Genomic DNA, 24,206 nt, shown 5'->3' on the forward strand with positions numbered 1-24,206 from the left:
AAATCGACGAATTCGTGTCAATATTTCAGGTAACGCAATTCAAGCGAGCATTTAATGCGAGGAGCCTTTCGAACGCGACACCAATTAAGGAAAACTGGAAGTTTCCCGCGAGTGAAACAAGCCAGAAAAGAACAATTCTAGGCAAGTATAATGGAATGCTATTTTCCACACAGTTTCTAACACTACACCATTATATTATAACTGCAGGTATGCGAGAGAAACGCAAGCAACAATACAAAAACACCGGACGATGTCACGGCAGTTGACAGTTGCTGTTGCTGTCGCGGCAGTTGCTGACGTGCTGCGTTGAACTCACCTGTTTTAAAGCAGCAGCTCCGTCATCAAATTCCTGCAACAAAGATGATAAGGTTGAGGACAATAAAATAGCGCTATACCGTACCGTAAAGCGGCACCCAGTGAACTTTGTACCAAACAAAGCACACACAGGAGTGAACCATTTTGACAAAATATTCAACAAAACTGACTGCGATATCACGTCGCAATTCCGCCTTTATTAAGTTCTCTTCGACCAAAGCCAATATGACCCACGTGTAAAAGACACGTTGTTACGGACAAGTGTTTACAAACACCGCACATTCTAGAGGGCCTTAGAAACCAAATATGTCAGCAGCAGTTCACTGAGCACTTTTCGGTAATTTTGCCAGCATGTTATCCTGCATACCCATGACGGAACCAGAGCCAGTAAGGGAAATTTTACTACCCTCTATCCTCTTTGCTACCCTTCCCCTCTCCACCTCTGCCCATTCTTCTCCCCCTCCCGCTGTCAATGGCAAATTGGTAATTTGCCTTGCGTGGAAGCCAAATGACAAGAAATAACTCAGAGACGCCTCGATTTTGTTCTATCGAGTTTACCCCAACGCTGGACTGATTCTCACAGCTATCAATTTGATTGTATATCTGACCAAGTGTCCCGGGAAAAATCCTAGCATACCAACGTAAGGGGAGAGATGCGGAAGCGCACTTGGAGGAATTCGATCACATACAAGACAGATTGGAGCTGTGGCTCTAATTCAGATCTGGCGGGTCACGGGTCACGTTTGGAGGTCATCTCATTTTCCGGTCGATTTCACGTCAAGAATGGAAAGCGGCGATGGAGTCACCATCCGCTCCGCTGAGATACATTACCTACAGCTAACTCAGTGGTATCTTCGGAGGCTGCCCAGCGCCCGTGAAACGCCGGTTTAAACCACGACGCAGTGCGCGACACACACACCACTGCAGAAAATATCAAAGCGTCGTACGTTAAGTCCCTTTGGGAAGCTCAAAACAGTCCGGAAAAATCGCCTGGGTTCAATCATCACTGTGGAACGCTTCCACTGATGTAAGAGGAACTTCTCAGAACCAGCAATCCTCATTCCAAGCATCTTATGCACGGTAATAGCACGCTACGGTATAAGCCATCTGCTATTTCCTCCGAATTGATGGCTTATGAGACTTCAGGGCGGCGGAATTCCAGCAAGGGCAATAATGAGCACGTAAATTGGTATCACAATTTGCAAAGATCATACTGAAACTGCCCCAAAGAATGACAAAAGAACTCAACACAGATATCTGACGATTAATGTGCATCGCAGGTACCGACATACAACATAAAGCATTGGCATCTTAGGCCCAAAACTATTGATAGCACAGTGTCCTCAAATAGAACAGTGTACGAAATACACAGCATTCAAACATGAGCCGTGAATGTTTCTAGCTGCATCAGGCGTGGGTATGACAGTGTTCACTGCCCAAACCGTCAGTTTATCAGAAACGTACACGTACAGTACGTGTCATGTCACACGTCAGAAATGTACCTATGCGATGATTTCAGCCTCTAAATGCAACCGTAGAGTGACTCGATTGTCCGAGCTGAGCACAAGCACAAGGATATGCTGCAACGGATAGGGTAACTTCGGTGCAGGCAAGCCTTAATCCAAGAAACAAATGCAAAATAGATTCAGTCGCACCGCCCAAGATCCAGTTTATTCCGTCAGCCGCGTTATGCTGCCCGAGCCGTTGCATAAGGTGCCCACGCGGCGCCGTCCGTGCGGCGGTGGGCGCCCGGTGGCCCGCTGGTCCGGATGGCACGGCGGTACGACTCCCACCAGCGACGGAGCGCGTCCGGGGCCGCGGGCGTCCCGTATCGGCCCGGCCCGGCTCGGCCCGGCGGCGACCACAGCGCGCCCGCGATAACGGACCGACGCCGGCCGGCGCCAGGGCCGGGCCCGACCCACGCGGCCCGGGCCGAGGCGGTGCCGGACGGGCCGCTGACTCAGTGGCCAGGGCACAGGCTCACCGACCCGCCCCGTGACGCGTCGTCTGTGGTTCGGGGGCCAGCTGCCTCTCCCCCATCGCCCCTCCCCATCTCTCCTCCCCCCCCCCCTACCCGGTCAGCCCACGCCAGCACCGGCATCGGTTTGCGCCGGTTACCGCCGGCACTTTCGTTCACCGAGCGCTGTCTGTGACCGCCGGCATCCAGCGGTGGGAACCTGGGCCGATATCCAACGGTTCAAGCGATATGGACCGCTGCTATAATCCCACGGCCCTTCGCTCAATGCAAATGGTGCAGGGTTTCACCGATCAAGGTGAGCGCACTTTCGCAGGCTCGAATTACACTTCGCGTGAAATAGTGCGAGCAATCACGGAGTGTGGCGACCAAATACTGCCAAATGTTGGACGCGGCGAATAACTCTGAGCCACGGGTAGCTACACAAATCCAGACGAAAAAAACGTAACAACCACAGCATGGTATAACCCTTTGGTCGCCTCAGGGGTTACAACAGGGGGGGGGGGGGGGAGCATGCCGGCATGCTGTCCTACTTTTGCAACGGTTTGACCTTCGAAATAGAGCCCATGTCGATGCTTTCTTCCGTAATTTCCTCACCAGGGGTTTGCCCTTCACATTACTGGCTAGCTGTCATACCATTGTGACGCTTCTCCCATCCCCCTCAACGAAATGAAACCGTCGGCAAACCAATGTTAGAAACAGGCCCACACGCGGAACTTTGTGGAAATTTAGATGGGCACATGGGATTTTAAGCCAGTTCTTATCAATAAAACACATTGAAACATGGAACATCTTCGATGGAAGAAGTCTTGCTCTAAAAAAAAATACGCAAAGTTTTGCCAACGCCTATAAATGCACCAAACTTTGGCAATACAGACTGTTTACAAATTACGACAAAATTAAGCATGCTCGTCCCGTCAAGTTGTTTGGATAACAGGAACTTGATCACTTGCAACAGAGCTTAAAAAACGCACAAACGACAAAATACTGAAGACGAGGCTCAAACACCGCGGGGTGGTCAAAAGCCGCTGATGTAACTTTCGTTTTCTTTTTGCCACGCACAAGCATCAAATTAACTCTGCTTACAACGTCCAACGTACCATTCAAACATACTAAGATTACGCGGGCACTATCTCACCGGGCGATATCCACCCACGGTCAACAGCACCAACTCACCTAGATTACGTTCGGCGTAGCTGTGCGCCAAGCGCGGCACCCCCACACGCGTACGGCCGCCGTCCGACCGGCGCCAGTGTCAGCGCACAGCACCAGACTCGCGCGCACCACTCAGAGCACGACTGTACGGCCGCCGCTGGCCGGCACGCCGCAGCCGACCGCCGCCGCCCGGCCCTGTTCAAACATGGTGGCTGGCGGCGCTATGGCGGCGCGGCGCGGCGCGGCGCGGCGCCAGCTGGCCGGCCTGGCCCTGCACGAGCCCCCGCCTGCCGCCTCCCGCCCCCGCAGCGCGCTCACGCACAGGCCGCCGCCGCCGGCGTCGCAGCACACCGTCCGCGCGGGCCAGCGCCGAAAAAGTGACCCTTCGTCATCTGGCCGGCCCGGCCGCAGATCAATACACGTTGAGATCCATTCGCGACTCGGCGAGAGCACTGCAGGCTGATCGATACGGATCCCAGTGGCGGCGGCGGCAGCGGCGGCGGCGGCGGTCGGCGCGCAGCCAGGCCGGTCCTTGCGTGGGCACGCAGCGGACGGCGATGAGGTACGAGCTAAGCGCCCCTGCAGCCACAAAAGGGCATGGAGACGGTGGGCGGCAACGGCAGCGCAGCCGCGCAGCCTCGCCCTCGGACAGAAAACTGGCGACGCGACGACACGGTCAGGAGGCCTCCGGCCCGGCCGACACGCGTCCTGTGCCGGCCTGCAGGTTCGCACGTGTCGCGCACCACCCCTGTCTAGCACCCACGCCGGCACGACGGCGTCAAAGCGGCGTGGACCACGCGCTTGGGGACAGGCCCTAAAGGCATACGGGGCGGCCAGCGGTCGCGCATCCATGTCTTTGTAAGCCACGCCGCCGTCGCCAGCTCGCCATGGTCCTGTGCCAGCGCGGACGTGACTCGGCGGTGGCGCTGCCCGCACCGGCTGCCCTTTCTGTTACAGCGCGGCCTAACACTGCCAAGGTGTCATCAATTCTGACCGCCGTGAGTCACCAGTTCGTAAACTTCCCGGCAACGGTGCTGACATGAGGCGGAAACATTTCGGAGAATTTACCAGGAAAGCTGAAGCGTCTGAATTGAGCTCCGCGTAAGGACCCGGTGGTGCCGTTTACGTGAAATTAAGACCACAAAGGCATCTTGAAAATGCATCATTTGCACGAAATGTCGGAGGATCAAATAGCTCGGGCTATCTAGTGAACGACACGTCCCATGACGCGCTGGGTCATCTAGTGAACGACACGTCCCATGACGCCCGATGCCCACAATGTCTGGGAAAGGAAAGAGCCCGATGTAGTTCACATTCGGTGTGCTAGCACTACTTCTCGCATTGGGCACTTCAGGCTGAAAATGACATCCCGAATGGGCAGTCTAAAACTACATGTTGTAGAGTTCCAGACCCTTTATTTCCTTTTCTTCGTTTGAAAACATTGTGATTCTCGAACTATGGCAAGCTGAACTTACTTGTGTTCTCATTTTATGTACCAATGCCAGCTGGCTTTTTGCCACGCATCAGCCATCCACGCAATAGCATCACACTGAGCATCACGTGCGTGCACAAACGGAACACGTTTACGGAGTCAAGGTTTGAGGACCAGCTAGACAGCCCACATAAATTTGGATGACACCTTTCAGTCGTGTTGGAAACAAACTACCGCACTGTGTTATCAGGATATAATGTGAGACCACCTACACAGCTATCCGTAAAGTGAGCGGCAAGAGCTGATATTCCTGCCACTTTTCGCTAAAACATGCTGGCAGCAGCATTTCAGTGTTTCAGGCTGAGATCTTGCAACACAGTACAGCAGCAGTCTGGTAGCCTCTAACACGGTACGAAAAAGCCGAACTGCCATCACATGCCGCTCCCAAAGCAGCCAAATTGACGGAAGTATTCCGGCCCGTTTTCCGAGATGCATTTAACAACATCGGTTCATGACAAGTCAGATGCAGCAGACCGTGCACTTGCCCCGGACGTTATGACGAGGAAGAAGCAGTCAAAAACCTGGCTGGGGTCCACTGGCACCAGACCGCATGAGTTGAGTGATTAATGGGGGAGTGGGGACGGCAGACGAGACTTTCACATTACTTCTTGCCATGTAACGTCATGTAGTTATGCGATATTTGTCGTCACGATTGCCATCAGGAGCCATCACATCACATCATCAGTTTTCGGCACACAGGACCTAGCCGCGTAGCTGATAAACCAGTGAGTTCATGAGCCATAACCTTTGCATACTGTCATCAGCAGCTTAGCCGTATCGACGTAATGTCTCATATCGCGCAGGATCTCGATAAGAAAAGGTAAACAACACAAAGCCCCTGCCAATTCAGAATGCGGCACAGGGATACGGATGGGTTGACAACACTGGCAATACAAACGGAGGGGATGCCCCGCCAGATATTTCAACGGGCCGGCAAACTGTGAAGACAAATGTCCCACCCTTGGTTTCTGTCAAGAGTCACCTAGGTGGGTGGCTGTCCCCATTACGAGTATGTTTCGAACCCGCTTCTGTCATCAGCACGTGGAGCCGGCGACTGCATGATTTGACACCCGCAAAACGTTCTTAATAGTGCAACACTTGGGCACAGTACGATCAGGACGCCAACGCAGATTAGAGCACAATCTACCAATCAATGTGAGCCGTATGATCATGCCAATATTCCACTGGGAAATTTCATGCATACATGTCGAAAACACGTTAAAGAAACAGTTCCGGAAGCTGCATAGTAACTCCAGGTTTCTAGCAATCACGACCAGGTTGAATGCGTGCGGACAGGAGTGCAGACAATTACGCAACTGTCATCGCGCAACGAAGCCACTAGCATTTTGGAGCCTGAATCCAGAAAGGTTTTCTCTGGAGCATGACTGGCATCCCGTGGCCGGGCAAGCGTCTAATGCCGCTGATTTGGTCGGGCCCAACTGGTGCGGCGTCGGCAGGTGACGCTACCACCACCCTGAGGCCAATGCCTCTCTCTATCTGCGGACAACCCGTCTGGCCCAATTCGAATACTGCCACCACCGTGAGCGACCTGTTGATGTAACTCTCCCGTATCACCGACAGGGGACGACAAACGGCCTCCCCGAGGGAATCGCCGGCGAGACGGTCGGACCCAGCCGGACGGCCAGACCGGCCGGGAGGAAGCCGGCGGACGGCCGAGAGGACACTGGCGGACGGCCGAGGACGCCGGACGTCAGCCGGACGGCCCGGCGAGCGCCGCCAGTGCCGAAAGGACGCCTGTTCCCGCACAATCCCCCGACCAGCGGCGTTGCTGGGATAAGCGGCGCCGTGACCGTACCGACACCGACGCCGACGCCGACGCCGACGCCGGGCAGCGCCAGCGGCCTCGGCGGCGCGATGGATCCGGCGCCGCGCCCCGCGTACACCACGACGGCGGCGGCGGTACAAGAAGCGACGCGCCGGCCGCCTGTGCACGACGGAAATCATGCCAATTCGGAGCGGGCGCCGGCCGGCCGGCCGCCCAGCTGCGGACCGTCTCCGGCGGCGTGGCGATCAATGTGCAGGGCGCCGGCGGCGGCTCCCGCCGGCGTCCCGCACGCAAGGGCCGCCCGCCGGCGGCGCCGCCGCGACAGCGCCCGACCGCGTGCACGACGGCCGCCGCCGCCGTGCAGACTCGTCCCCGACGACGGCGACGGCGGCGGCGCCTATTGATAGTCGGCCGTCGCTCTATCTGTCCGGCAAATGGGTCAGCGTCAGCGGGGCCGATCAATACGGCGCGCTGCGCTCCGCTCCGCTCTCGCTCCTGCCAGCCGGGCGCATTGCCGCGTGGCACGCTGTGCCCGCCATCCCCCGCCACCGGCCCCAGCCCAAATCGCGCACCGCACACCGGGATGCAGCACTGATCTGCGTTCGCGTCCGTGGGCGACACTGGTGCGGCGGTGTGCCTTGGCCGTGACACGACAGCACAGAGCTTCGGTCATCCCGTCTTCCCGCCGCGCAAGGAATTACAATATGTGTGCCAGCGACGACATTGCAGCAAATCGTGCGCTCACCCTTCTTCGGGTAGATGTAGGCAATCACAGCTCTCTGCAGCTGAAGCCCTCAGCGCACTGTACCCTCAATCCCACGTCTCCAGTGACCGGTAAGGAACATGTGCAGATCTCCGTTCGTGGCGAACTGGCTATACTCCATCCAATAGTAGCATTTCTTCCAGCTATCGTCAGCCGAACGAGAGCCTGACAGCGATCGCCTGTCCCGCCGTCCAACTCAGACGACTGACACGGCAAAACAGTCCACTCCACTCCACTAACAACTCAGTGCAAGCCAGCAGCCCATCCAACCAATGAATAGTAAGCGTGCGGCAACAGCTAATCAATGAATCGATACAGTGCTCAATCAGCAGGCCGACAGTTAACGCGTAACCGTCAGCAGACGTGACGCCGTCTCCGCCGGCGTGGCGGGCGCCGCCCGGGCCTGGAGCGGCCACACGGCCGGCCGGCCGGGGCTCGCCGAGCGCCGGCCGCACCGCCGGCACCGGGTGCGTCACGCGCCCACTGCGCCGCGCTCAGTCCGCACGTGCGTCACGAGTCCGCACGGCGCGTGACGTCCGCTGACACGCGGCGTCCGAGTGTTGTGCACGGCCGGTGCACGGAAGCTCCAGCGACACGCGAAAACGGCGCTGGTCAGGCGTATTTTTCGCCCAGGCGTCGGGGGTTCACAGCAACACAGCTGAACACCTGCGCTGGCAAAATACGAACGGCCCATCCAGCTCAACGTGGACAACACCGGCTCCAATTCGGACTTGGAAACAACACGAACTCTATTCCAGACGCTGGTATCATACAGAAAATACCACGCCATTGCATCACTAAAAGTAGGGTTGGTATGATAAGAAGAAGGCAGCCCATCTCATATCATTAGCCGGCATATTTTGGCACATCACTCGTGCCGAATTTGCCTCGTAAAAATGCCTCCTGTAACCGGTTTTAACTGGTTTTAACTGTCAAATTGAGTGGTGCCAAAACGGAATGGTTTGCATCAAAATCGCCATATGGTCGGACCAGTCATTCATTTTTCTTTATCAGCATGGCCAAGACAAGTTCTGAACACCACGGCGATGCCAGAACGCCATAAGCTACCTGCGCTAGCTATTATTATGAAACATAGGCGAACAGACTGCATAAGTGGACTCAAACCTTCCTCAGCAATCATCCAACCGATACCCCCCCCCCCCCCCCATTAACAATGCTTCTCGCGTATTTTAATGCAGCATACAAAACGTAATTTTTAAAAAATCAGTGAGTCATCCTTTCTTGGGAGCCCCTGTCCGAGTGAGTCAGTATCGTTATTCCTTGCATTTGGTTTGATGACGGCTTATCAAAAAAACGCTGAAAAATGGCACGTGCAGAGTAGTAAGTCCATGTCCAAACTTGCATGGTTGAATACTGGTTGCCACGAACCTTTCACTCTTCAAATCCACATGGCTAATAACCTTAATGCTTAGAACCGACGAACTTTGGATATTGCCAACGTTCTCGATTATCTATAAGCCCAAGTCACTGAGGAAGAACGCTTTTTATACCAACCACGGTTGTCACGCAATAACATCCACACCAAAGAGACGGCAGCCTGCAACTTTTGGACCTTTAAATAAACCGTTCTGTGACTTGGAGCAAAAATAAACCTGAAGGTCATCACAGTAAACATCATACTAATGCAGTATGTTACATCGATGCTTTTGCCGCCCGCCATGTTACCTTGCTGTGATACCCAGTCATCCATCGGACCAAAAGACAATGACGTGTCAGTGTTCGTACAACCAGGGATATGGAAGACCACTTATCTCCACTTAACATCAATCAGGTCAAGCTGGGGACTGGAAGATTTATGAACGTTATTCTACCATAAAACTCGTAAAAATGCCAGTTTCTATCATTTCTACGCAATGCTGTGTCAGCCTCTGGATCGCCACGAAAATGCGTCACACGAATGTCCACCACATCGCTCTCTGGGCCCGAGGGACTCCTTGATTTCATGGCCTGACATGACCCTCCTTAACATGAAGCCAATGCGAACTGAAACATGCCGTTTGGTACCGCGATGCACGCCCTGACGTGCTCTCTTCGTTTGGTAGCTTCCCAAGACCCCAACTGACCTAAAAATGCGCTATCGGGAACCGTGAAATATTTCGCTTGACATAACCTGTCACATCACAGCGGTCCAACGCCAACAAAATGTATTTCGCTTAAAAAAAACGAGATGCTGGGGTCACCGATCGACCTATGAGTCAACGCAATCTGGTAGCTGGTGCAAAGATGCAAGCTGGGGGGAAAGCGCCTCCTGTGAGTTCAATATGAGAGGAAAATATCGCTACCACGCGAGGAATAAAGCCAAACAACGCATTCTCCTAGAGACAGCTGCGTGATTTGAGCCCATGAAACAGATTGCTGCAACACCGTAACCACTCGATGCACCTTTGCTGCCAGCCGCTTCACTTCAGCATTTTTGGCCGATAAAGGGCAAGTTAACGTCACCGTAACTTGTACTTATCGACTATTCCTGTACTTTCGATATCATGGGAGACGTGGTGTAATTAATTCCCTTAAAAATATACCGAAGAACTCTGTCTTTACATTTTTACAGTCCCTATCGTCATTATGTTTTTGCTAATCACGATTGGCTGTAGCGTCTCGGCTTGACATCGGCGAGTGGGCCGTGCCGTTAAATGGCGTCTATGGCCAGTCTGAGCGCGGCTGACTACCGAACTGTGACGTGACCGGCCCAAGCACACCTTTTATTGGTCTCCATCACCGAAAACTTAATATGCTTAGCAAGGCATTCATCAGCAAGGCAAAGCTAGCGATGCCGCGATTACGAGCAGATTTTGACTGCATTAGCATTATTTTTCCACAACAAGCGACCCATCAATTCGACGGATTCAAGCGATAAGGGTTCAAAGGTTCAATGTACTTCTGATAACCAACGCATCACTGTATTTTCAGTCGATTCCATCTAAAACACGGCCTACAAATCGACTTGAGCTCAACTACGGTAATCGCATCTCGCCTGACCTAGAGAGAGGTCAATGACCTACCAAGACTGACCCGTTTATTTTGGTGCTTTAAGTGACGTGACGCAAGCGCGGGTTGGTCTCTTTTGTAAAACGGTGTAGAGGACGCTGAACCACACAGAATCATAAGCTATGCATACTGTCCTGAAACTGTCAATTACCTTACTTTTGTTGTCACCTGAAGACTGCTGGAAGTGATGGCTTCCCGTCATCACGTTAGGGTTAGGTGCATTAAGCTGACTCCCAATCACTTCGCATCAGTTGCGTCCGATTTTGTTTTTTCCGTCGATGTCTCGGAGGCCTAAACTAAAAAATCACACTTCAAACTCAGGTCTGAGACCCTAAAATGAAGACCGCCACTGTTGGTCTGCGCTGCGCACTTCTCCGAGGTGTAGTCTCCCATTAGCATGGGGGGCCTTGGATCCACCCTCACCCAATTCTGAAGGAAAAATGGGCCAGATCCGCGGAAAACCCCGTTTGTTGGCGAATTTTCGGGCTTTTTCTTATCATACTTTTTCACGGTTTAGCTATCCCTCCCCCCCCCCCCCCCCCCACCACCCCCCACCACCCTAACTCACTTTGCGAAATTATGCCCCTGACACTTTTAGTGAATGGTCTTCGATCCACACACATCCATTCTGTCCAGGGGCGGATCCAGTGATTGTGGGGAAGGGCACTTCAGACTTGTTTGGGGGACGGTCTTCGTGCGTAAGACGGACTGAAATTTCGGCCTCTGAAAGTCTGAGCGATCGGGTACCCATGCTCCTGCCCCCTCCTCGTGGGCTTCCTCCCATGTTATCTGATAAGCTTTGATGATGAAAACATGTACTGCATAAAACAACATTTGGGGACGGTGTGTAAATATGAATGGCACCTAATAAAGTTTGCTAATAAGGTGAACTTCACCCACGTCACGGCCCGCGTGGTCACAACTGTGCACCCACGCCATTACCAGCAACACGACTTGCGTGCATTTATGTCCTTGCGGTGACGCGTACCCCGGTTCCGAGGCACGTAGGTAACATTCACGTTACAAAATCGCTCACGGTGGACCCTCGGATCATGCCCCTCTTCCCCCTCCCCCCCCCCCCCCGCCCCTTCTCGTACTTCCGTGGAGCCTTGCGTGCTATACTGGTCGCTGCGATGACTCCAGTTGCGAACGCATTATCATCCAAATAGTCCGTTCCGCCACTAGCACCAGCTAATAATTTCAGATGGCGTTGTTGTTGTTTATCAAGGCTATTCTGCGCTGAATGCTTCAATCATATTGCCCCGGAATCATTGGTCACCCCACGCAGCCGTGAAGCCCCGGCTGAAGAGACGGCTCGACATATAAATCTGACCATAAGCACTCTATAATAGCTTAGCAGCAAGCCTATCACACCGAAGCTATCCTGCAAGCTATTCTTATTGGCTACCCTGCAAGTCGTTCTGCCGCACCATTTCGACATGTAGCATAATTTTGTGAGTTTGCTATTTTACCACCAGCCTTTTTTATTGGCCGGTTCCAATCAAATTTAAACTGGTCTGCGGATATTGTTTCAACCTATAAATATCATGCCAACTGAGTCCAAAGGCAACTTTCTCCATGACAGATAGTATGCTGCCATGACAGGTAATATCATGTCTGATGCAGCAGATATAAATGAAGTGCATTTGACACTCCCAAGACATTGAAAGCACCCAGGATGATGGCAAACAGATGTCATATCGCCAATGCTTTCTGCATCCAGCAATAAATCAGATGCCGACTGACATCATGAGCAAAACAAGGTCATTGTAATGACAAGTTACTGGCTCCTTCAGATATGGCAGCATCTATGCCCGCAAGCTTGGGAAGTACTAATTATATAGATTGTTGTGGCTGTTAAGAACACCTCATTCTAAATGCAACAGCATAGCTTGGTGCAACATCATAGCTCCCCTTCAGCACACAATATGTTCTTGGCCCATAAGCTTGCACAAGTGGCAATGGCAAATACAATCAGGTCTATATCTGGGGGCAGCCCACCAAAAAGAAGTTCAGAGAGATGTTCCATACTTCATGATTATGTGTCAACAGCACAAAACCTAGAACTATTTTCAAAATAGTTTTGCACCAATGCAGATCCAAGTGACAAGGCTCACTTTCTGCAGCTTATTAATGGGCACAACGGCAACATACCACTCAGTAATGGATCAACACTATGTGGGTTAAAACTAAACTACAGCAGTGTTTTAACAACATTTCTTGTACAGGACGTGGAATAAGGATAGTTACATTGTCAAACAGAGAAACTCATTCAGAGATCCTTATCTCATGGGTTAATTGGCACCCTATGAGGTACAACTTTATCACCTGACATGACACATAATGACACCTTCTCAACAAAAAATGTAACAGGATACAAGTGAGATTTATTCTGTCCTATAAAGGCACTAAGAAGATGCACCCATGTGACCTTTATGGCACTTAATTACATACTGCTGCATCCTCCTATGGGTCCAGGAATAGGGGGTGGAGTTGCTGCCTACATTGATGGGGAAATATTCATGCATCAGTGTCATGAGTGTCATGCATCCACCAAACAAAACCAGGTAAAAATACATTGTCTGGTTGTACAGCCTGCATGAAATTTGATGCAACACACCACATGGAATAAAGGCAGGACAAATAATTTTGCTAACAAGACTCGCTCCGACTCATTACGTGCTTGCAGAATGGTATTTCACACATAATTACCACTCATGAAGACTGAGCACATGGCATCCTTATATGATGGGCCTGATGAAGTGAACTACAAGAAATGCATTTTGAATACAGCAAACTAGGTTGAAGCTGACAACAATGTTGATACATGCATTAGTTGGTTTCACATCAATGTAAAAACTTTTTTAAATAAGTAAGTGTGAATTGCAAGCCTTCTCTTAAATTATGCAATACTGAACATAATAAATGCCTAAATCTTCTCCTCACTAGCCAGTATCACAGCCTGCTACAATTCTGCTCTGATGATGGTGAAGTCTGTTTTATGCATAAAGGCTATCAAAGCATATTGAAACAACCACTGCCAGTGCTTGCAGACTGGCTGATTCACAAACTATTGCCTTTTGCCATTTATTCAGCCCTCCATACCTCTAGGTAGGTACTGTGATATTTCTAAGTTTTGGCTTCAGCATAGGCAAGTCCTGCAGAACATAATACTGATTCAAATTGCATAAGCACCTCATGAAAAATGGCTGTGCACTTCTTAACCTGAATGTGGGCAAAGCTATGCATGAAATGGCACTGGATCCAACCATTTTGGTATAATTTACCTTGTCAAAAATTGACCTGTTTCCCAAATGTCAGTGGGGTCTTGACAGCTTCAACTTCTGTGCATGTTGTGGATAAGAACCTGGACCCTCTTGGGCTCAAGTGCAACCACATTGCATGCCCACAGTCATGAGGCACAGCAGAAGCACAAAATTTGTGGGAGTTCCACTGCTCTCCATTTATTATTGAAAGCTGGTTTTTAAAATCCCACTTGTTCAAATTCCCAAGAAAAATTAGTGTCTACAGTTAACGAAGTGATGCACTAATGAAATTGCAATATTTTTGTAGGCCTTATCCTCCTAAATACTTTAACAGAAACTCCATAATATCGAATTAAGAATGCAGCATATAGTCCAATAACAGCATGAAGCGCTAAACCCCGGTCCCAAGCCGCCAACATCTTCCTTCCTGCCCTCGGTACTAATCCCAATAACTTAGTACCAGCTGGAAGCCATGACCAACAAGAAACTAACCTGGATAGGTAAACCTGCAATCCTCGATCAACAACTGCGTCCACTATCCGTACTTCTCAGGCTTTTCCCCCGGAGATGGGCGTGCGGTCCCCACGAACCCACGCCTATCGCCACGATTGAATGCTTCTTGGGGTATAGACTCGCACGGGTCTCTGAATGTGAGAGCTTCATCGCACTCGCGCTAGCAAGGGAACCTGCAAGTATCGCCATAGTAACCGTGACGTCACTATTTGGGCTACGGCTTGTCTCGTTAACCAAATATTTAGAAGTCGTAATGTTTTGCAGTGCGTTGGCGCCGACTAATTAAAAGGGTTACCTAAGCGCATTGTCCCGTGCTCAAAAGAGAACAATAATAATGCCACTAACGTCACTTAGCCAGAACTCAATAGTGAAAGCTGTTTCAAGCACCCTGCGCGAGAAAGACAGTCGTTTGATATGGGTGCTGATCAGACTCTGACGCGTCCCCAAGTTGCTCGCGGGATAGGACGTCGCTGTCTTTTAAACCTTTTACGACCTATGCTACTTGCGCACATGAACATATTGAAAAGAGGGCACGAAAGGTCACGCGCTCCCTTATCAAACCTAATGAAGGCATTGATAAACCTACGCATCGATTTACGTCGGCACTTAAAAATAGATGTTAGCATGTAAGACGAAATAGATTGCAAACGTACGATTTATGACATGCAATGCCAGCTTTCCACTATCTGAGGCACGCCAAAGTGCTTTCTTCAGTATAAATTTTATATGTGCTCCCAAATGGGACATGATGCGGACGCCTCCGTAAACGCAGCAAGTTTTTTTCGAGGTGGCATATGAACAAAAATGTTCAACGCCGCAGTTCCATTCTAAAATGCATGCCACGTGGCACGTTACAGCCGTGTGTTAAACCGACTCTCTGCTGCCCTCCCCAAATCCTAAGCATGTAGGTTTTCTCTTTCGCCCTGTTAAGGAATTTGCATCGGGATAAAGGCTTACCTTTTTTCACGCACGCCCAGTCAAAAATTCCTGTCTGCTGTTTGAGTGCAGGCTGCTGGTAGAGTATGTGATTTGGAAACTCCCCGCCGGCAGTCAGATGTTCGCGCCGAGTCAGAGCACCTTGGTACGGTATTAAGCGACAATCTGGGCGGCTCATCACATAGTCTCCCGCATGTAAAACGCGTTATAAAAGCCTGACAGCCTTAGCCCGCTGGAATGCAGAATAAGGAGAAGGAATCTTTCGCGGAAAAATCCTTATCTATGGAATACTGTGATGAGACTGACCCTGACATTTGACTGCGTCGACCCTCCCCCCCCCCCCCCTCCATACATAAGATGTGGTCGATCTGCAGGCACATAATTCGCGTGGCACAAAAACTGCACTTGGACTAAACCTCTTTATGTGCACCAATCCGCCCTATGGCTGCCCTTTGTATTGTATGGCCCGGGTTAAGAAATACGCCAGGAGCAGCATGCTGCAATGCCTTGCTCAGGCCTTCTGATCAACGTACAAAGCAAGCCAAGTCACGCCGTGTCACTTGGTAGCGTTTGCAATCGCTCCAGCTGTGCTGTCAGGTTCATTTCAGAACCTAGTGCAGAGGACGGCCGCTGGTAACCGTCGGTAAATGGCTGTTGGTGGTAAAGACCACAGTTGGCCGGCGCTCCAACAGGTGAAGACGGTTGTCACAGTTTCCTATTATTGAAAAGCTGAACGGATATAAGACAACTACGAGGGCAATGCCACCTTTTTCGAATGCTTTTCTTCTTACGTTATACTCGTGTCTCTGCTTTGATTTGTCAAAAAATAAGGTTAAATAGGCTTCCAAATTTATCTACAAGCGTACAAGTAAAGTTAACTAAGTTTAAGGAAGATTCTTGTGTATTCGGCTATTCGCCATCCGTCATTTAAAATGTCACTCCTTGAACACGACACTTACGACTTGAACCTGATTAAGACCATGTTAATGACCCTCAAACTGATTTAAGCTGCAATAATCGGATCAGGGCTGACGCAGAGCCACGTCAAACCTAGAAAACAGATAAAACGGTAGTAATAGCAAAAAAGTAGTAGTAATTCCTCGGTGGAGAAAAACGGGGAGAATGGAGGTGAAGATTCGCTGATATTTCAGCAACATGTCTTTATTGAAAAGAATAACTTCTGCTGTTCGTTCCGATAAAGGCATGTTGCTTCTGAGAGTAAAGGCACGTTGCTTAAAGAAAGCCTCTGTTTTTCGTTTCGATATAGGCATGGTACGGAAATATCAACGCTTCTATATATATATATATTCTCCAGTTTTTCCGAGGAATAAGGCTATTACTACTGTCTTATCTATGTGCATGATGTTCCTCGCAAATGCACTCAATAACTTTCAAAACCTAGGAACACAAAGGTTTTGAAAGAATGTGACAATGTATCGAACCAAACGCATGTGCATCCAATAAGAGCCGCGAATTTATTCATCATAAGCGTGATGTCACTCATTCCTGATCCATAGCGAGCCCATCAAAATATGGCATCTTCCATTATAAGTTGATTAAAGTTGCGTGAATATCGGCTTTGGTCCCCTTAAATGACGACTCACATCCTTTCAAAACGCCAGCATGGTTTTGCGTTGAAATAAAAACAATGCAATATTTCCGTCACCAAGCAACCGAGCACTAATCGGAACAGCCCCGTCACCACTTGCGTGTTGCGTAACCTGTGTTCCAGCGATCATGCCCTGGTCTCTGGGGGCGGACCACCACCAAACCTGCGACATTTCGGCCCTACACTGACCCGTACCGGACCACTACAACAGTCTGTTGGGCCAGCACGTCGTTGGTCGGGAAATGTTACAGCCTCTCAGCATCATTGTTCCTCAGTGGGTCAATAGCACAGTTTGACAGGGCCGGCTTGGGCATGATGATGTGATCGTTTGCTGAGTGCTCGACATTTTCTTCCGGGCTTTGATGCACTCTTTAAAGAGTTTTGACTAAATGGTTTGCAGCGACGGCTTTGGGATCAGCGCTGTTGTTGAGTTTTGCTTATTGCGGAGAAGTCGCTCCGAGCGCACCAACAGCGGAATTCCATTTTGGTCGGTCATTTATGCCGGCAAGTTTTAACCCACCCCGCAATGTCATGGCACAGCTGAGAGAGCTCAATCCATCTTGGCTAGTGCTCAATATCAACGAACAACATCTCTTTGAATCACAATTAAAAATAGATAAATATGAGGTTTGGACCCGGACTGCCAGCCAGATATTGTTTAGTGTCATGCAGTTTGTCAACTTCCTACACAACTTGGGGACAGACAACATTTGCCATTTAAGCGCTGTTCACAAAATACCTACGTGTGTCATTGGGGCTTTACGACGCACTCAGCTGCTGAGGCTATATGGCGTTGCCTGCCTCTCATCCTGGCAGGAGGGGCGAGAGGTAGGCGACGCCATATAGCCCCAGCGCCTGAGTGCGTCGTAAAGTCCCAATGACACACGTAGGTATTTTGTGAACAGCGCTTTAAAAAATACCTACGTGTATAATATTGTTAGCATTTGATGGGAATGCTCTGCCACAGCTCTGGGTTTTCGCCGCTCCAAGTTTCCAGTACCGAAGTAAGTATTTTAGTACCAACCGTGGCGCAACTGTCATTCACAAACAACATGGTAATTGCCCTGAGCATGTCAAATGTTTACAAAGCCCAAACCTATTTCTACAGCCTTCTATTTGCTCTGTTAAATCTCTATTCGGTCATCTGTAAAAATGCGCATTCATTTGAAATGTGGTCGACATGCAAAAGCATGCATGAAACCGACATTGACTGCAAGGCAACCACTATGTTGTATGTCGTGCTATCTCTGTTGAAAGGGTCTTGGAGACGTGGTTACACCCATACTCACCGGCCAACAAAGTTAAAAACTGAAAATTGTTGTTTTATGACACGCAAAATATACCTTTACAACCTCTTGGCCAATGTCATAGTATGTTGGCCCATGGATAACGACATTGATGGCTCATATGTGCTATACTTGTTTGTCTCCGGTATATTGATTGCGGCGCTTTGATTTGTGTACTTTTTGTTGTAATCTGGTCCAGTAAATGTATTTCTAGCGAGTCAGCAGCCAACGATGAAGAACTTTTAAAGTTGCCGACTCATGGGTCGTAATGCTCGAGGAAAACATGCTTTATAATTGTCTGTCTTGGATTAATTGATTATACCGCGTCGAATGGAATTATCTTTATTGCAATCGTACTTGATGAAAAAATGTTTGTGCAGCGCATGCAGTCAAAAAATGAAATGTTGACGTTTGCTAATCGCTAGGCCACAAGGTTAAACTCGGCGTCTCCCATGCTTTTTCCTCTGCTAAATCAATCACAGAACGTCCATTGTACTTTAAGTTGTGATCCAAGTCAGTAAAAGTGATTTTTTTCAAAAACCCAAGAACAGTCAATTTGGATTCGCTGACCCGCAGATTACGACACTCATGGGCAACATGCTCCACGCAAACTTGTCTACGGTATAGCAATGACGCTGCTTTATATGGTGGGCTTCTCTGACATGATTGTGAACATTTTGACAAGAATAAAGATGAGCATCTGCACGCCGATTATTTTATTCAGGCCTTCAAAGCAATCCAAAATAAACCGCAGACTTTTGGCCTGAAGTCATCAACGAGTCGATGCTTCCTCCAAACAGATTTCCAAACGTACGCAAACTCCCAAGCGCTTCAGCCTGCTAAGTCACTGTCATTCTGGAGATAACACGCCCAAGTCAAACATCTTCCAAATATGCTTCATAGGGTTTAAACCATTTACATTGGGCATTCACATGCATATGATTAAAAGAGTATGGCTAAGAGATGACTCTCAAATAATGATGACGGTAAAAAGAATATAAATGTTAAAGGGAGCGTCTCACATTTATACGGGGTTTTAAACTGAAACAGCCGTGTTGCTGGCCTTTCGGTGCTGTTGACAATCCAGCCCATCTTGAACCTAAACCCCTTTATTTCTGAGCTACACGCCCGTGAAAATAGGGAAAGGTATATCGAGGAGAGTATTTCAAAGCCACCTTGGCATTCATGACGTCACAACAACGTCACTGAAATCCTGCAATTTCATTAGCCATGCGGCGATCAAGGCCAAATTAAGGTATCATCGTCGAGGCGTTCATATCTGACGTTCGTAAGCGCGATTTCCAGATGTAATGGCCGGCAACTGAACCTCAATCAATATTGTGCAAGGTACGATGGCGTAACCAAAACATGACGCAATGAGGAGCATGCTTACTAAACAGAGAACGTCTAGAGCAGTATTTTCCACTTGAAAAGTATATCAATAGTTAAAAATGAGCTTGTTTCATCATATCCGATGTTTTCTTTAATATCTTCAAATGTGAAACATTCTCTTTAACCTTTGCTTATCTATGAGCCACAAAAAAGCTTCCACACTACTCCTTACACACTCTTTTGCCCCCGCTAAGCCAACCGCAGCACGTCAATCTAATTGACGCGCTGCGGCTGAATTGAACTGATGTAATTCTATTGTGATACAAGCTTTGGCTTTGTCACCATTTCATCACAAACATGTAGTGCCCATTGTAATCAATTGAGTGTCATGTATTAGCCCCATGTTTTATCGTACGGATTGGTTCCAGTGTATAATGTTTTTTATTGGTCATTCCCGGAAGATGTTTGACTCGGTGATGTTATCTCCCGAAGGACAGTGAGTAATCACTGGGAATGTCAAGCAGCTGTTTGTGATAATCACAAGGCTATCATGTCACATATTTATACGGGAGGAGCATGATCAATTTGTAACCGTTGTTCACTTTCCCCAGCATGGTGACAATTCAAACGCAGGGCACTTCAACTGTGTGGTGACTTTCTTGTATTCTTATCCAATCTTTGTTTCCGCTGTCCGCTGTCGCGTATGATTTTGCCGGTGTTCAAAGAATGCTGCCGCCCTTTTTAATTTTCAGTCTTTTTGTGATAGAGACAGCTCCATTTTATGCCTCACATCGTGGTCTTTGTCGCGTGATGGTTTTGTTCATGCGTGGCAGTGTCTTATTACATGCATCAAATTATCTGGCTTTTCAGCAGACGGACTTTGCAGCAAATTTTCCGGCAGACTCTCAGAAAAGAGCCTTGCACGGCCGACAAAGCATGCCTGCCTGATTATGGGATACGGCCATGCATTCTATCCGTTCAGAGCACGGCCAAAGGAAAGTTGACGGGTTGGTACGTCATTCAACCAAAGCAAGCCAAAATTTCGAACGTCACAAATGAATCACACACAGCAATTTATTCCGGTTTGAGGACAAGAAATGAGTTTCTTCCTCCTCTTTAAGAAGAAGGAGAAAAAGTGAAATGAACACAGCTGTTGCCGTTGTTGCTGCTTTTGTTGCATAGCGTTGTTGCATGTTATTACGGGCCTCACTGGGCGGGACGTCGGACACTGACCAACGTATGGCACGTATATGGTGCCCTCATGTTGGACGCAAACGTTTCCAAGCCGGTAAAGCGCCGGACACTCCGGCCAGTGCACGCGGACGATGCCCCGACATCGCGCAAGGATGGCTACTCTGGAATTAACGGGGAGAGCCAGTGCGAAGCACGGGCGGTTTTGCCGCGACCTCGCGTGATGCGTCCAAATATTCCCGCCAAACTCGTTTGTGGAGCAGGAACTCTTGCGCTGGAGTGGTCAGCTCAGGTTTTCATAAAACGTTGTTTATAGCAAGGGTGCCTGGCACAGAAACCATGCCAGAGAGCATTCGGGCCAATTTACAGGAACTCCATATTTCCAGTCCAGCAATGCACGCATGTAGGTAACTATGGAATACATTGTGCTGCGCTTTTATGCCTCGGTGTCATTTTTGATGGTCAAAGCAAAAACAAAAGCTAGCCCAATCTGTCGTTAAGTTATTGCGGTACCGGTTACACCAACCCTACCAGTGGTTGCCTGCATGGACACATACGCAAGTTTTGCGAGGCCCCATCGTGGTCCAACACCCCGAAATGATGTACCATGACTCATGTCTTCGACCCCGGCAGTTCAGAACTGTTAATGACATGAGAAAATATTCCTGAATCTGGATGACCTGAAGTCATTATCATCCTCAGAGGCCATTATTAGCGCAAATTTCCATCTGGACGAATTCGGACGGGTTCTTCATTGCTAGCAAAGTGGCTGTTAAACCGCAACAGACGTCAAATTTTGCTGTCATGGATGCATTGGTCACAAGGGTGATAAAAGGCAAACCTGGAAATGAGGGGAAGAGTTGCAATTCTTTCTTATGGTTTGTTCGCGCTTGAGCGTTGCACCAGGAACGTATTTTGCTCGCGAAAATCGCGTGACTTCTCAGAACCAGAAATTCTCCAAGGCTTCGTTGCACCGCAGCGTGTTCACTGTAGCCGCGCGCCTGTCATCTTCCCTCAGCCGGACTGGTCTGACATGATCCCCATCCATGCGGCACACTCCGCTGAAGGTGAGGTCGGTACAGTACTTTGTCAGGCTCGGTTTGTCCTCGGTACACGTTGTTCTTTCAGCTGGTATTGCCACTGGACAAAAACAAACAAACAAGCAAACAACGCAAAACAAAATAAAATGCGCCTTATCAACCAGCCAAGGCTTGCCAGGAGCGCAAGATTCCTGCATGATGCTGTTAGTGAACCACCGACACATTGTTAACCGATTCTCCAGGGCTCGGTGTCCAAGCTTTGGGGACACCTCCATGGCGTAGTTGTAGCTTTAACTCCCGTTTTAACTCCAGCTTCAGCTACCGGCGGCGAAGGGATCTTGTCGGGCTTCATGCGGCTGACGCCTCGACGGCGGCGATTTTGGATAGAGTTCTTTGAGGTACTGGTCCTCCCGCGTGATTAGCCCTCCTCGCAGCAGAAGCGTTCAGATCGTGCAGCTCTCCATGACCTCTGAAACTGGGCATATGATTACAGAATGATTGTCCATTGGGATTATTACCTCATTGAGGCCAAAACTACGTGGAAGCTCCATGCGGGTCAACTTGAAATATTTTGATTTTGCATCTTTTCAAAACGATGCCCTTATATTTCGATCGTTAACCCCATCTTAGCCAATCAATGATTCCGCCAGCAACAAACGTTTCGGAAAAATACACCGTGGCAGGTGCAACACATGTGAGTTAGTATGTGACAAGAATAGCCTGATGCGTCCATTATTAAGAAAACTGCTTTTTAGGGACACTCGACACCTTCAAGACAGTAGGAACAATAAGGTATCTTTCCATAACAATATTGCACGTGCCACTGGACTTTTTCGATTGGGCGCAAGCCTAATAAACAAAGGAGCGCACACGGAAAAAATATAGAAGCAAAATAAAACATCCAAAGCGCGACAATTTTTTAGCAAGGAAGACCATTCTTCCAACCGATTTTGCAGCGGAAACACAGCCGCGCATTCTGGCGAATTTTACTGGCGCTCTGACGCCGTACGTTTAATTTCCCTCGACATCGGGGACATCTATCTTACTTATGCATGGCTGGGGACACTTGCGTAACACAATAAGGGTGTTAGGAAATTATTATTCCTTCGTGGTAGTCAAAACATCCAGCAAAATATCTGCTTATTTCCGTTGCAGCGCCGCATCACCCTTTTCGGCTACCGCCGCCTCCCCCAATGACCACGTCATGCAATATGACTGGGCTATCACTAATAAAGAGTTTGCACTCGTGTAAGGGTTACTTAGCTCTGACTATTCGCGGAATATCGTCTCAGCAAAAAAATGTCATTTTTCTGGCCGTTTCACCGTGTATAAGGATAATCATTCGGGTCCATCGTCGTTCCTGAATTTGATGGAATTTAGTAATCAAATGAAACTCATTTCGCCGCATCTTTTCCGAAGAAATTAACCTGAAAAGGGCAGGTGTCATCAGCCTCTGGAAGAAATGAACGCTTTGCATGTGCCTATGTCCTATACCTAACGTTCTAGGGCTGCGTTCAGAAAGACGACATCACGATGACCAAAACCGGAGCCTGAAAATTAAGTCACCAAAACACAGAGCTGGAGGGGGGGGGGGGAGCTTACGGAATATCATCAAGCGAGTTTGTTTATCGAGTTGGTAAGAGAATCAGATTCGTATTAAGATCGATATTCGCCCGAGAGGAGTATTGATTGACCCGAACACCCACATAGAGATGTACGGCGACCATCTGTTATTTTGAGCAGAGAAGCTGAGACTGACACGTAGCTTCCCATAAGTCCTACTCCCACTACTAAATGACATATATGTGCCGCTCCCAAAATTAAATCATTGCATGCCGACTTCTTTGATTTTCGGAGAGTTTTGAGTAAAATATGCGTATTGCCCTCCCCAGTACGACGAAATGAGGAGGGCAATAACTGAAATCGGCAAAACCTAGTGCAAGACCAATATCAGGTCAAGTCGTGAATAGCAATTTGAATATGAATCATAATATTGTGCCGACCCGACAAACGTATGTCGAGTGTTCGTTTCTTAACGGAAACCTGCAACTATCCCTCCCTGGGTCAGCGACAACCCCTGGGTCAGCGACAGTGGCCTATACCTGCGCTCGTCTCTACTCATGCATAGCAAACGCTGTTTGTGAATAAGCTTTTGCTAATGCTACGTGTTTTGCAAAAACTATTGTGTATAATTAGGTTGAGACATTCCATGCTCGAGTTCATTATTCATAATAAGCTTAAGCATGAGCCAAACAGCGCACAGATTATGCGCCGCTGACTTTTTATCCCTTTGAAGAGATCGCAAAGCAGTAAACGTCTACCAAGCCGCAATGTTGTCTCGATCTCATTAACAAAGACTTCTGCATCTAGGAAAATGCAATAGAACTAAACACCAAAAGGTTGCACTGAGTTTTCATGAAAATCCCCTCAAAATTCCACGTTTTTTACTCTTCCTGTGAGAAAGAAGCCCGATTTTGTGCATGCAAACCTTAAGAATGGTCCGTTCAAAGTCTGGAGGGAGGAAGGGAGTGTGGGGGG

At 49.1% G+C, this 24,206-nt stretch overlaps 1 protein-coding gene across 13 annotated transcripts in view; it reads right to left on the reverse strand.

The window, feature by feature from the left end:
* The window catches only part of PMCA (plasma membrane calcium-transporting ATPase 3), a 64,639-nt gene extending 50,264 nt beyond the window's left edge, over positions 1-14,375 (reverse strand). For 12 of the 13 annotated variants that reach the window (XR_005096066.1, XR_005096065.1, XR_005096062.1 and 9 more), the window contains exons 1-2: positions 14,254-14,375; positions 317-349 (exon numbers count right to left, since the gene is read on the reverse strand). The gene's annotated coding sequence lies outside the window, so the exon portion shown is untranslated. Of the gene's footprint in view, positions 1-316; positions 350-3,466; positions 3,643-14,253 lie in introns of those variants that run through there. The other variant, XR_005096063.1, reaches the window with a different exon arrangement.
* Between the last annotated feature and the right edge of the window lie 9,831 nt (positions 14,376-24,206).

Source organism: Pollicipes pollicipes, unplaced genomic scaffold (assembly GCF_011947565.3).
Source record: "Pollicipes pollicipes isolate AB1234 unplaced genomic scaffold, Ppol_2.1 Scaffold_3087;HRSCAF=3621_pilon_pilon_pilon, whole genome shotgun sequence".
In the NCBI taxonomy this organism is placed as follows: Eukaryota; Metazoa; Arthropoda; class Thecostraca; order Pollicipedomorpha; family Pollicipedidae; genus Pollicipes; species Pollicipes pollicipes.